General features: G+C 41.2%; 1 pseudogene; it reads left to right on the top strand.

Moving 5' to 3' along the window:
• The first annotated feature begins 12917 nt into the window (after window positions 1-12917).
• LOC113199365 (spermatogenesis-associated protein 2-like) lies at window positions 12918-14514 on the top strand (annotated as a pseudogene).
• The last annotated feature ends 440 nt before the right edge of the window (window positions 14515-14954 follow it).

The following is a 14954-nucleotide window of genomic DNA, read 5'->3' as shown; positions in this document are numbered from 1 at the left end:
AGGTGAAAAGATGCTCAAAATCAGTCATCATTAGGAAAATGCAAATCAGAATCACAGTGAGATACCACAAAGGACAGATAAATTTAAAAGACAAAATAAATAGTGCTGGTGGAGAAGTAGGAACCCTTAAACATTGCCGGTGGGAACATAAAATGAAGTAAGAGCTTTGGGAAACACTCCATTACTTCATTGGCATTTCTCCCTACTGAGCCCGGAATCTTAGCAGCTTAAGAAAAACAGCTATCACAGGACACAGCACTCACACTCCTGGGATAAAACCTCTTAAGAAATATGTATAGCAATATTCATCATAAAAAGCCCAAAAGTACAAACAATCCAAATGTCCATGATCGACCCAATATAGTGTGTTCATAGGACAGAATATTACTTAACCATAGAAAGGGATGAAGTATGGATACATGATATAAACCTCTCTATGTTTAAATATGTATAAACTTTGAAACATATGAAAGAAGCCAGTGACAAAAAGGTCACATGTCATATGAGTTGTCAAGAATAAGTAAACCCCTAGAGACAGAAAATAGATTAGTAACAGCCAGGGAATGACAGGAGGGAGAAATGGGGAGGGACTGCCATGGATATTTTGTAGAATAAAAATGTTCTAGAATTAGTGATGATAGCTGCATAACTCTGTGAACACACTGAAAAACTACTGAATCTTATCATAAAAGAAGGTGGATTTTATAATATGTAAATTATAGCCCAATACAGCCTTTTTTGGGGGGGGGGGTTACTAGGGATTGAACTCAGGGGCATTTAACCACTGAGCCACACCCCCAGCCCTATTTTGTATTTTATTCAGAGAGAGGGTCTCACTGAGTTGTTTAGTGCCTCAGCATTGCTGAAGTTGGCTTTGAACTCGCGATCCTCCTGTCTCACCCTCCCAAGCCGCTGGGATCACAGGCATGCGCCACCACGCCTTTTTTTCTTTTTTTCCAAAAAGGGACACCCATTATTTATATTCACTTTCATTGATCAAAGAAAGTCACATGACCACCAGCTACTCTGATGGGTTAGGGAAGTAAAATCTTTCCAAGTGCTTAGAAGTGGAAATATTTGGTGAACACCGCTAATGACTACAATAGAGACTCTCAGTCTCAGCCACACAGGAGGGCATAAGTTTCAAGGTAGGCTAATTGTATTACTACACCCTCCTGGATGCAATTATTGGTCTAGTAAGAGGGCACATAACATAATCAGGCCAATCAGCCCCTCTACAAGACTAATGTATGTTACAGGCAAAAATACGGTGTAATTTAGTAATAGGAAGAGGAGAGTCTGAAATCATTGGAAAACATCTTACTAGCCTTATGGAGAAAGCTTGCATCCAGCTGTGACTGTTCAACCCTAAGATGCAGAAGAAATTCTGATTAATAAGCCATCAGCAACAAAATGGAATTCTAACCTTATAATTCTTGGCCCAGCAGATGTTGCACTTATTTCCAGAGAAATCTTGACAGTATTTCTTCTTTGCTGCCTTGTGGAGTCTCCCCTCTTCCCCACACTGTTTCCAATGCCTAAGTGAAGGGATTCCCCTCCTCAGGCTTTCATGTTCCCCCTTTTCCACAACTGCACGTTCCATTTCTAATGTTGCCCACTGAGTGGGGGATTTTCCTGATGATGGTGAGTAGCTTCTAATATGGCTCCCAACAACTCTTACCTATTTGCATGTGTGTGTGATCCTTTCCCTTTGAGAGTGGTCTGGATCTAATGGTGGGCTGCTGGCAATTAGCACGCAGCAACATAATGGGACATCACTTCCAAAAAAAAAAAAAAAAAAATATATATATATATATATATATATATATATATATATATATATATATATATAAAGGCTCTGATTTCTGCTTGGTTTGCCCTCTGTGGCCACTGGTTACTCTACTGAGAGCCACCATAATTCAAAGGCCCACCTGGCAAGGAACCAAGGGGGATCCCAGCTAACAATCTACAAGAAAACTAAATCCTGCCAACAACCATGTGAAAGAGCGTGGTAGTGCACTCTCCTGGGATGAACCTCAAGATTTCCTCAGCCCAGCTGACACCTCAGTTGTAGCCCGTGAGAGACCCTGAAACAGGAGATTCAACTAAGCCGTGCCCAGTGAGATAAATATTGTTGTGTTAAGTCACTAATATTTTTTGTTGGAGTAATTCACTATGCAGAGGTAGATAATCTGTGCAGTACCCCTTACTCAAACTGTTGCACCCTTTCTCTAGATCTGAGAATGAAATTGTTATGTTTATCTTTGTTCTAAACAACTCTTAAAAGTAATCCTTCCTTGCTCTCTATTCAAGGCCCTACACCAAGCAGATTCACCTCAGTTCTCTTCCTTTCAGCCTACTGCTTTCTCTCCCCAGAACACTGCCTGGGGTGGTCACAACACAGCTCATGCTTTCCCTGGTCTTAACCCAAGAGTTTCAGCCCAACGTGCAAAATATTTCCTCTTCTGACTATAATGCTGCTTTTCACACTTGATAGAACCCCATGCCTCCTAGACACTCTCCAACAGGGTTCCAATTTGCAGGGAGCCAGTAGTTAATTACCCACTACAGGAACCTCAGCTAATGAGTTCTGGGAGTGGATGAGAACCAGGAGAGTAGTAAGGAAACTGCAAAAATGGCTTGAGTGGGCTTTTAATATGAAGAAGTGATGATTCTGCAATAAGGGTCTGTTCCTGTCAATGCTACTTTTCATCATCCGATAACCCATCCACCTCTACAGAGTGATGCCCCAGCTACTTGGCATTCCTCCTCCCTGCTCTCCCCCACAGTCCTTGCTTACATGTGGGGTCCAACCAAGATGCATGCCAGCTACATGCAGGAATCTCATGACCAGTACCTTTGGCCTAGTCTTCCCTTTCTTAGAAACACTAATTTCTAGCTTCCTTTATACATCAAAGTCAGGGCTCCTCTCCATCCCGTTGCTCCTCCAAAAAATCTTCCCCAAAGAATAGTAATATTGTTAAATCTGATCATTCTAAAGGCATTTTATTGATCACTGTGAGAGGAAGAAGCTTTCCCCAGGGCTTAGAAAAGAAGTCCAAGTGTGAGTCTGTGTGCAGACAGTCTTCATCGTTTCCTCTTCCATTGCTGAGCAGGTGCTGCAGGCTTAGGGTCCTGCCCCCGCAGCCCTGACCTGATAAGGCCTGAGTGGAAGTCAGGGTGATGGATACTGCACAAGGCGCAAAGAAAAATTTAGGAGAAAGGCAGTTTGCCTTGGCCCAATCCCCACAGTCTGTCCTAACTCAACCATTTCAACTGATTTAGGGCCAAGCTTATCATTCATTCTGTACATATATTTATCTGAAGGACTTTGAATAGATGGACCACAGGTTTTAAAAGAATTTGGTAATAATTTGGTAACCCAAGGCTCCCTGGGCCAGTTTTCTGTCTCTTTATATATAAATGCATATTGACATCCCATTTGACGTGACTTTCTTCCTCTCAGAGGCTGTCCTTAGTTCCCAGGCTGAGTTGGGCATCCTCCTGTGGGCTCCCATAATAAGACTCGGTACCTGCATCTGAAACAGCACATAAGACTTTGTTTTCTTTAATTCAAGTGTTTCTCTATCATCCAGAGACTTTCTTTAGAACAATGATAGCATTCATCCTTGTGTCCTCTACCTAAGATGGTTCTTTTCCCATCACGTTTTTTCCACATATATTTCAACATGAACCAATGCTCTACAATACCGTGGCTTTTATCCAATCTTTGTCACATAAAGACACTTGATCATTGGGGCTGGGGATGTGGCTTAAGCAGCATCGTGCTCGCCTGGCATGCGTGCAGCCGGGGTTCGATCCACAGCACCACATACAAAGAAAGATGTTGGTCTGCCGAAAACTAAAAAATAAATATTAAAAAATTCTTTCTCTCTCTCTCTCTCTCTCTCTCTCAAAAAAAAAAAAGACACTTGATCACATATTGTCTCGACCTGATCTGTAGTACGTAATACTTTATCATTCATGACTCCCACCACCCTCTGCATAAAGTGAACTCTGTCATATTGATATCAGTTCCTATCCCTGTCCTTGTCCCTTTCCAGAAGGTCCAGATGGCCCCTAGTATCTACAAATTACTCTGTTCTGCCTCAAATTTGAATGAGAAGATGGTGAATGTGCATATCAGCTTTCTCATTCAAGGAACCAATAGAGTGTGAAATGTTCAAACCTGAAAGAGAGAGTTGATAAGGTGAGCCCATGAATCTACCTAGGGAAACCCCATAAGCACATCATCAACCCCTCTTCCCACATCATCCTCAGGCTATGCTATTTAACTGGTTTCCTCTCTCTGGATCATTAAAATTCCGCTTCCTTGGTCACACCTCCCAGACACAACTCACAATACTCCTCACCTATACAACCTTAGAAACTTGGCTCCTATGGGACTTCATCAATATGTCTCCCTTCAGTGGCTGGGATCTGCCCATCACCCTGTTCCTACCAGCCCTGCTCCCAGGGCTAGTTTCTGCCCTTCTGATCTGGTGACACTAGTGATATAAAAGACTTAGGTAGCTAACACCTAAAATATAGTGGGCAGTGACCAGTTCATTCGTCTGTAATCTGTGGTCACTTGGGGCTCCCCTTCCCCACAGGTCTGATACACATTTCCATCTCATCCTGGGCCTATGTGAAGCCCTCCCTGTGATTTCCCACAGCTGTCTGGAAACACATTCTTTTTTGCTTCATGATCTCTGGAACATCCATCTCTACATTTATACCAGTTTCTAGAAGAAATCCAAATGCAGTTTGCATTTGTAATTTTCTGTAAATTTTTATTCAAGTTGTGATGCTGGAGAAGAGCAAGAAGGTGGATATGTGTGTGCCCAAAACAGCCTTCTACTATCTGGCTCAATCACTCTCTCCCGTCCTAGTATCCTTCCAGATGACCTGTCCTGCTGAGCAAAACAGGGCCATGTGTCTTGCCTTCAGAAGTTGTAGTTTAGAAAGTTTTCTCCCTCTAATTATTTTGTTTTGGATGCATTTTTCTAAAACAATCTAATTGTATATCTGATAATATTTTCCTCCTCTGTAAATCCTCTACTTCTGCCCATTCAATTACCCTCCCACCTACAAGCACACCTTTTGTCTTTGAGGCTTGCTCTAAAGCTGGGCTGCATCTGTGGGACCTTGGATATATTGACCTGTGCCTCAGAGTTTGGTCCCCCTTGCCCTGGGTGGATAGTGCATCATTTATCCCCAAATCCCCTTTTATTGGGAAAACCCTAACAATTGCCTGAAACAGCAAAGCTGTTTTTCTTTTCATAGGGTATGTGTGCTGAGCCTGAGGCAGTGTTTCCTCCTGAATCTGCAAGCAGGGAAGCAGATTAATCAAAGAGATCTTAAGCAGGCACTGTTTGTTTTGCATGAACAAACAGCAATTGCTCTTTGTTTAAATTTAATAGTTAAAAATGAACAGATCTGGTGATAATTGCCACATATTTATATTGGCATTTTACCTTTTAAGTTCTAGAAGAACAGCAGTTTAACTCAATTGATTCATGTTTATCATGTCAAAGGTTAAGTACTACTGCATTTTAAAATTAGAGAAGACAGTGAATTTTTAAAAAAGCTAAATTAATAGTCATGTAAATATATACATCTTTTGTTGGGGGGTTGTGAGAGTGGTGTAGAGAGAAACAAGAGGAACAGTAGCGAAAAGGAAGTACAACATTTGCTTATTAATACTGAGGAAGGTACATAGAAAACCAGCATTCATTATTGCTGTTCATATTTGCACATGCTGACTTTGGTCATTGGACCAACAAAACATGTTTGCCATAGAAGACACTGCAGTACAGACCAAATTCTATAAACTCCTCACCATAAAACTAATCCCATTGGTACAACCTATACCACTAAGTGGAAATGTCAACAGTAGCATTTTAATAAGAATGTTATTAATGGTAATCTCATGGTTTATGAAATCTATTGCCGCTTGAAGAATTGTACTTACTTGTAATCCTGTTTCTAACTACCACCCAAAAGAACTTTCTTTCTTCATTGTGACAATCTATTTGTACCTCTCCTTAGAATGTGTCTTGCCAGTGCATGGTAGGCAAGAATTTTAATTAAAACTCATCTATATGGAAGCTTCCTACCTGCTCCTAGTAAATAATTCTGAAGAGAAATGCTTGAAATTAGATCAAGTTATGAAATGAAAGCAATTACCAATTTGGAATTGGAAACAGAGTAGGTTATATATAATATACTTATAAAAATCTGTCTATAGTTATTTTTACTTTAGAAATTTAGACATAATTCAAATTATAGAATTATACAACTGGAAGAATTTTACAGGGTACCAACTTCTCCTCACTTGCTAGATAAGGTAACAAGAGGTTAATTATGCATCTGAGACCATACAACTATTAGCAGGAAGGGAACTAACACACAAAGCTTCTGATTTCTAGATTAAAATTCTTTCTACAGCCTCAGTGCTCCAGCAGTAAATAAAATTAATTTGAAGTATTAAGCTTCATTGTATTTTAATAGATTAATTTTCTAAATGAAATTAAGATATCAATATTTCAACCAGTCAAACCATTGACTTTGTGTGGATATATTTTTTATGTTTATAGTATTTTGCATATTTAATATTCAAGATGTTCTTTCCAAAGACCTAATTTTCAATCCCTACAATTACTCAAGGTTGAAGGAAGGATAAGACATAGACTTTCAATATTTGCATCTTTTATGCCAAATGAGAATTCAAAAAAATTAGTTTCAGGGAGGTTTTAATATTAAAATATGACTTGAATTGTAGAATACATTAATGAGAAATATATATTCATTCTCAGATAAGTAAAATGCTTAATCCATTATTCCTAGGATGATTTTTGTTGTTGTCTTATAAGATTAGGTTGCTGATTCCATTTTATTAGAAAAGTACTTTACAACACTAGTTGAACAATACTTCATACAAATAATCTTCCTTGAGAATTTGAAATAAGTTGGTGACTCTCTGACAATTAAAAACTAAAGCAGTCTTTATGTATCACTGTATCAGATAAACTGCTTCCAGCTACAAGTAACAGAAATCCTAAATTAAACTGACTAAACAACAAGGAACTGTATAAACGCACATAACAGAAAATTTGGTTTGGTAGATTTGGTATCTCAACCATGGCCTCAAGGAGTTTGGTTCCTTCATTCCCTTTTTATTGGTGACCAAAGGGTCAATTCCATCCTTCCTGAGGTAGATACGAACATTATCTCAATTTTACAAGTGAGGAAATTAATGATATTAAAATGACGCTCACATAGTCACAAAAAACTGCCAATAGAACAGTAGCCTTCCTTATCTGCAGTTTTGTTCTCCACAGTTTCGGTCTCCCACAGTCAATTACAATCTGAAAATATTTAATGGGAAATTCCAGAAATAAACAATTCATAAGTTTTAAATTTGTATACTATTCTGAGTAGTGTGATAAAATCTCAACACAGTCTGTGTCCCATTGGAGACTAAATTATCTATCCCTTTATCTCTTGGATCCATGCTGTGTACACTATCCACCCATTGGTCATGTAATAACCATCTTGGTTATGAGATCAACTGTCCTATTGCAGTATTTAAGTTCAAGTAACCCTTATGGGAGTGATCAAATTCTACATCACAATGCCTATGTCATTCACTTCATTTTGAATATAGTACAGAAAGAAATTTTGAGAGAGAAAGATAGTGCATTCATTATTATAGTTGTTACATTTTATTATTGTTAATCTCTTATTGTACCTAATTCATAAATTAAACTTTATCAGGGGTATGCATGTACAGAAAAGAACATAGTACAATATGTTTGTGTGTGGCTCAGTACTATATATAGTTTCTCCAATCTACTGGGGATCTTGGATGTATCCCCCACAGATAAGGGGGACTATTGTATTCAGTACTGTATTATTTACATCCAATGGGACAGATAGACAGTGTCTTCTTATTGCTTTCTTTCTTTCTTTCTTTCTTTTGATTTAAAGAAGAATTTTCACAAAATCCTCTAATACACTTCCCTTTGCATCTGATTAGCTGAAATTGAGCCTCATGATCATTCTTACACAGAACTTTGTCAAGAAAGGGACTATTTTTTACTCTTAAGTCAGGGTCACTTCTCCAAGAATGCACTAGTATTATTCAATGAGAAGGGGAGAATTTCTGCTTTCCCCAGAAGGTGCCCCAACTTCCTCCTAGAAATTAATAATCTTGACTTCCGTAACAATGCACTCTTTGCCTTTAATTTTTCTAGCTACCACCTCTCAGACTACTTTGCAGGCTGCTGCTCCTCTTCCCTCCCTCTAAAGGATGGAGTTACCCATGCCTCTATCTTAGGTCTTCTTTCCCTTTCTGTCTCTATTCCTCCCCCTACGCTACCTCATCCATTCCTATCATTTTAAATATCACACAAATTTGATCCTCTCCCATCCAAAAATTTCTCCTAAACTCCAAAATCATATATCCAACTTTGTTCCATGTAGATGTTCAGGCACTTAGGTTTCTTTCTTCTAGTACAGTGGTTCTCAAACTTAAGCATGCATCAAAATTACTTGGAAGGTTTCTAAAGACACACATTGCTTATGCGAGACCTCATCTTCAGAGTTTCCAATTCAGCAGGTCTGGGTAGGGGCTCCACAGTTCTTTCTGGGTAATGCTCACGGCTGCTGTAGCAACACTGAACAAGTCTCTGAGAGTATTGTCCTCAAATAAGAGGCTGACATGGTGCCATAGCAACAGAAAAAGAGCATCCAGTGGGATGGGGATAGGAGAGCATAAGGAAGGTACATCCACTGTCTGAGGCATTGGCTCCAAAATATACCCATCACTGCCACTGATCATTGTTTGCCCCTCCAAAAGGAAGGGAACCCAGAAAATATAATGTAGTTGGGTCTCCATTGACCTGGCCACATTCTGGAGGTGTAAAAGAAGAGAATGGGATTTTGTGGCCAGCAAGAAGTCTTGACCCCTCTCCAATTCTGTTCTACCAACTAAGTATTCACACTTGCTTTCTCTTATCTTCTCTAGCATTCACCAAGGACTCGCACTTGCTTCTGTGCTCTCCTCCTTTCCCTGTACATAGCCAACTCATTCTTGTTCTTTGGTATCAGTTAAAATGTCATCTTTGCCGAGTGCAATGGCCCAAGACAATAATCCCAGCAGCTCCGAAGGCTGAGGCAGGATCTCGAGTTCAAAGTCAGCCTAAGCAAAAGCGAGGTGCTAAGCAACTCAGTGAAACCCTGTCTCTACATAAAATACAAAATAGGGCTGGGGATGTGGCTCAGTGGTCGAGTGTTCCTGAGTTCAATCCCCAGTACCAAAAAAAAAAAAAAAAAAAAGTCATTTTCATAGAGAAACGGCTCCAGAAGCACTCTACCTTGAGCAGACATCAGTCTACTTCACAGAGCCTTGTGTGCTTCCTGTTTTATGGCTCATCATGTTGTACAAACTTTTAAAAATATTAGCCATCTACCTTACTGGGAGGGAGCTTCATCTGGGAAGGAAAGAACCACATCCTTTTTTCCCCAAGTGTGTAGAAGACCATGTGGGAGATCATTTTTCTTGTTGACTTGAATCCATTTCCCTTGCCTTTTCCTAACAGAATCCCAATTTAGTTGAAATATCAGAAGATGATTTATCTGAGGGAAGATGGGGCTGGTGAACCAGAAACAAGCATGTGACACAATGCTGTCCATTGAGATGCATCCAGAAATCAGCAAAAACTTCCTGAAGAGTTTTTCTTCCCTGATGATAGAGTTGGTGAAAAGAAAATCTGCCCTGCATTTCCCTGTTTCCTGCCTCTGAACGTGTTTGTTGAAGGGTAAGTTGCAACAGCCACATTGCCGCCGCCGTGAGGGAAAGATCCAGAGAACTGCACCAACAAGCCGATCCTGAGACCTGACCTCACTAAGCCGCTACACCCACTTATCGATGACCTACCAATTACCGAAGGAAATTATGAAAAAACATTATATATTTAAACAACTTTCTGTGAACTTGGTTGGATGCAGCCCATGTGTGACTTAGCATACAACTTGACACATACTACCAGTATGTGTTTAATTTATTCTGGTATTTGTCATTTTTTAATAGCTGAAGAATATAACTAAGGTAAAATGGGAAAAGTTGAGTCAAATATCCAGGTAATTTAATCAACACAAAAACACAATTTTGTTTTTGTTGAATTTGAGGGATGGGGGAGAGAGAAATAGAGAAAATAAGTGGATTCAGGGCATATAATATACAGTTGGCTGTCTTTATTAGCCAAATTATACAAATATTCTTTCATTCTTTTAAACAAAAGTGTGATGAACTGTTTGTGGTGACACATGCCTGTAATCCCAAAGTACTTTGGAGGCTGAGGCAGGAGGATCACAAATTCCAGGCTAGTTTTGGCAACTTAGTAAAAAAAAAATTGTCTTAAATTAAAATAAAAATGGGGCTATGACTATGGCTCAGTGGCAGAGCATTTACCTAGCATGTGTGAGGCACTGGGCTCAATCCTTAGCATTGCATACAAAAATAAATAAAATAAAGGCATACCATCCATCTACCACTACAAAAAAATTAACTTATAATATAATAATAATAATAATAATAAAGGACTGGGGAAGTAGCTTAGGAGTGGAACACTTGTCTAGTATGTGTTTGTGACAGGCCTGGGTTCAAATCCAGTACCACACAGGCACATGCACACAAGGTAAGGAAAACTTACTAATGCAAAGTATTATATTAAAGGAACATATAGCATACTGTTTAAAAATATGGGATTTGATTTTTAACTCAAGAGAAGTCACTAATCCACCCTTGATTTAAGTCATTTTTAAAAGAGAAATTTTCAACTTGATGGGTTAGTGTGATACAAAAATGAGATAATACATGTAAAATGTTAAATATAAATATGCCTAGCAATGGTAAACAATAAATGTCATAGAATTATTATTATTAAGCATAGTTGAGAGAAATGGGATATAAGGATTAAAATGTATAGCCTCTTTCTGTAACTAAAATACTAAAGAACATTTAATGATACTAAAGACCTTAGGAATGTGAAGGAATGAGACTTTCTGCCCAGAAGGATCAGACCATGTTTTGGGAGAAGAGAAGATATTTGCTATGGACCCTGTGACCGGGGAGGCTCAGGCCCAGGAAACAAATTTGAGATCCCAGCAGGTAGAAGAAGATGCAGATGCTGTTGGGATAGTAGACATGCTTTATTCAGAGGCAAAAATACCTCCTAGCCAGGCCCCAGCTTCAGCATCAGCCCCAGCCAGTTCCATTTAGCCCTCTGAGTCATTTCCATGGGTCTTTTTTTTATATGCAGGCGAGAAAAAGAAGGCACACTGCCAACAGGTTACATCAGTTCGTGCATGCTCACAAGCTAATGTTTATGACCTTGAATATGTCCACTAAATCAGTGTTTATGACCTTGACTACACACTGAAAATGTAGCCCATAGGAAGCCTCAGTGAGGGAGCCTTACTACAGCCATTTGGGGCTGCCCTACAGACCCTTAAGGAAAGGTTGAATCTGACATGTAGAGATGATCAGGAAGCCTCCGTCCATGTTGTGGTGACTAGAAGAGGGAGAAATGAGTACTGGATCATAGGCTTCAAAACATGGGGCAAGGAGGGCATGTATTTTAGTCCATTCCTGCTGCTATGACAAAAAAAAAAAACACAGACTGGATAATTTACAAATAATAGAAATTTATTTCTCATCATTCTGGAGGCTGAGAAGTCCAAGATCAAGGTATCAGCAACTTCAGTTTCTGCCTAGCATTCAGTCTCTGCTTCCAAGATGGCCCCGAAGCCACATCCCCCAAAGGGAAGGAACACTGTTTCCTTATGTGGCAGAAGGGGCAGAAGACCAAAATGGGCATAGGGTGAATCTTTCAACATCTTTTATAAATTCACTAATTCCAGTTTTGAACACTGTGCCTTCATGATTTAATCACTTTCCAAAGTCCTTACCTCTTAATATTATCCCATTGGTAATTAAGTTTTAACCTATGAATTTGAGGGGACATAGTCAGATCATAGCAGCAGGAAATACAAGGCATGTTTGGGTCATGACTAATAGCATGGTTTGGCACCACTGTGGATTTACTGAGGAGGCCCATGGATATGAGATAGGGAAAATGAAAGGGCTACCTCCTGAAGAGTCTCAATGAGGAAACTACAGCATTTGGAGCAGGCAATGAGGTGCAGTGAAAGAGTTTTGAAGCAGGGAAAGAAATTGAGCTGATGAAAGTAGAAGAGGCACTGTAAATTAGATCTCCAACAGCTATTCCTTCTTTTGGTTTCGTAACTTTAATAAATGATGACCATGAGTTCTCACAATGTATCACACAAGTCTTTGCAATGAGCTGTAACATAAGTCTTACTATATGCTTCGGTTGAAAATCATCTTGCTACTTCCTTCTCCATCTGCCTTGCCTTGTTGAACGCATGCTGTGAATTCTTTATGTAAGGATGGGGTCCTTGAGAGTTTCAGCAGCAATCTTGGCTCCATGAGGAAAGATCCTATCGCCACACTAAGGGTGGCTAACTAGGAAGATTCAGGAAGCCTTGGCAAGTTTCCTATGTTTTGTGGTTGCAACATTCTAATTGATGCTGAGAAGGATGTTTCAGGAAGTTTTGTAAGGGGGTCAATGGAAATGGATTAATGAAATTCAAGGCAAAAGATTTAAAACACACACACACACACACACACACACACACACACACAATTATTGGGTTCCTTGCACCCTGCCAGAGCAAGGACTCAGCAGGCTCTGGCTGCAACGGTTCCTCCGCTGCTTCCCTCAGCCACAAGCAACACTCAGGGAGTCCTCCCTAGTCCAGGTGGGCAACACATTAGTGCTTTTAGTGTTGTCCTGCCTCCAGCCCAGAAGCCCCTCGATCAGAATATCATGTATTCAAAGGACACAGATCACAAAGATGACTTATTTCAGAAATTGTACAGTTCTCCAAGAGCAAAGCAGATGCCACCCCCAGCAAACTGCAGCGTGGCAGTGATAAGCTCCTACGGGTGGCAACCCTGACCCTGCTCAGCCTGAACAAAGTGGATCCCCTTTTTGGATTCTGGCTCATCCAATTCTGTGCGATAGTGGAGAACCCCCTGGGCTCACTCAGCTTCTCCAGCCTGTGGGTTTTGCACTGAACATTCAGCCCACTGGAAAGGGTGGCCATCAACCTCTTCCTCTATCCATGAAAGGAATTCCATCCAAGCATCTAGACCTACACAAGCCTTTTCATTTACTGTAGTCAAGCCAATTACTAGTAGCTGACATTGGAGCCATCCTGAATTCCCCAGGCTATGTGCCTGAATTGAGGGCTGTGTACAAGCTCAAGGAGCTTGTAGAGATCCTCCAGGTGGAAATTATCTCCTTTGAACTTTTTCTGGCCAAGGCACAGTGTGAGCAGATGCTGGAGGATCAACTTGCAAGTGAAAGATAAGAGCTACTTTGAGCTGGATGGATGGCATGAGTGAGCACAAGAGCTGAAGAAGACATGCAGGCCTGTCAGATGCACTGCCTCAGCTGGCCTAGGGCAGGGAGCATCTGACCATGTCTATGGCCTGTGTGGCATTTCAGTGGTCCATCACTGAGTGGGCAGCCAAGAACTACTACAAGCCATCCAGATCGGTAGACACTTATGACAGCTACTGGGAGACCAGGAAGCTGCCCCTGAAAGCCTTACTGAGCTTGCAGAAGGAGCCTGTAGCCTCAGACTTGGGGAACAACCTGAAAGGGATGAGATAATCTGCCCCTTCTCCTCACTCCTGACCATGTCCAGTTCCCCCAGGGCAGCCTGGATGACCTTCTACCAACCTCCCCCAACAATGGCCTCAGCCTGCTCTGTAGCACATACTTCTCAGGATGCAGTGCCAAAGTGTGCCAAGACTGTGGCCTCTCTTGTAGCACCTCTCTCTTCCAGCACTGTGACAGCCTCCTTACCTGTCCTTTGGCCTCCAAGTCCAGCACCTTCCTCAGTGAGGCCTCTGCCCATGACAACCTGGCCCAGGGGGCACCTCTACAGGAGTACACAAGCCAGATGCAGTACCTCTACTGGCTGCTGCCCCTCCACTCAAAGCCTAAGCCTTCCACCATGGCCACCACCTGCTGTGACTTCTGTAACCACCCAGGTACCAACACCACCTGCCTCAACACCTACCATTATGACCCCTGCTGCAAAAAGAGTGAACTGTACTAATTCATGCCTAACAACCAGCTGAACTGCAAGTCCATCACTGAGTCCAGTTCTGCCATCTTGTGTACAGGTAGACTATCCTTGCACCTTTTGACTACAAGGGCTACACCACTGCCCTCTGGATTTCCTGGTGAAGTAGTATGGATGCGTTATCAGAAGCAAAGAACTGCACTTTATCTTGTTGGATGTGCTGATGTGCACCCCTGTGAGTTTACTAATGACTCCTTTCAACCAGTGGCTGCTTTGTCTTCTGTCCAGAGAGAGGGTGACACTTCCATTCAGATTCATTTTTGCTAATCTCTCCACTGTCTCCACTCCCTATTCAGTTGGGTTTTGCTTTTGTTTTCTAAGAGAGTTTCTATCCTGAGACCCTTCCATGCCTACCCCTCCCACTGTGAAGCCACCCTGGACTGGGAAAGGACCTTCAGGACACCTCCAAATGCCCACTTTAAACAGGGAGCTAGAGGCTTGTTGGCTTAAAATGAGCCCTCCTGCCACACTGGGCCTCTCCTGATGGCTCACCCCTTTGGCCATCCTGTTCCCAAATACAAGGATCCCTAGCCAGATTCCCCCCACCCCATTCCCTGTCTCTGCAGGTGTCAAAGATGAAATAAGTCCAGCATTAGATGAAGGTCTCTTACTGTCACCACATCTCAGCCCACCAGTGGTGTCAGTGAACATCACCCCAACATGTTGAAATATGGGTCTCCCACAGCAGGACTGACTTCACCCCTTTC

This window comes from Urocitellus parryii, chromosome 2, assembly GCF_045843805.1.
Source record: "Urocitellus parryii isolate mUroPar1 chromosome 2, mUroPar1.hap1, whole genome shotgun sequence".
Lineage (NCBI taxonomy): Eukaryota > Metazoa > Chordata > Mammalia > Rodentia > Sciuridae > Urocitellus > Urocitellus parryii.
This window is presented reverse-complemented; position numbering and strand designations above follow the sequence as displayed.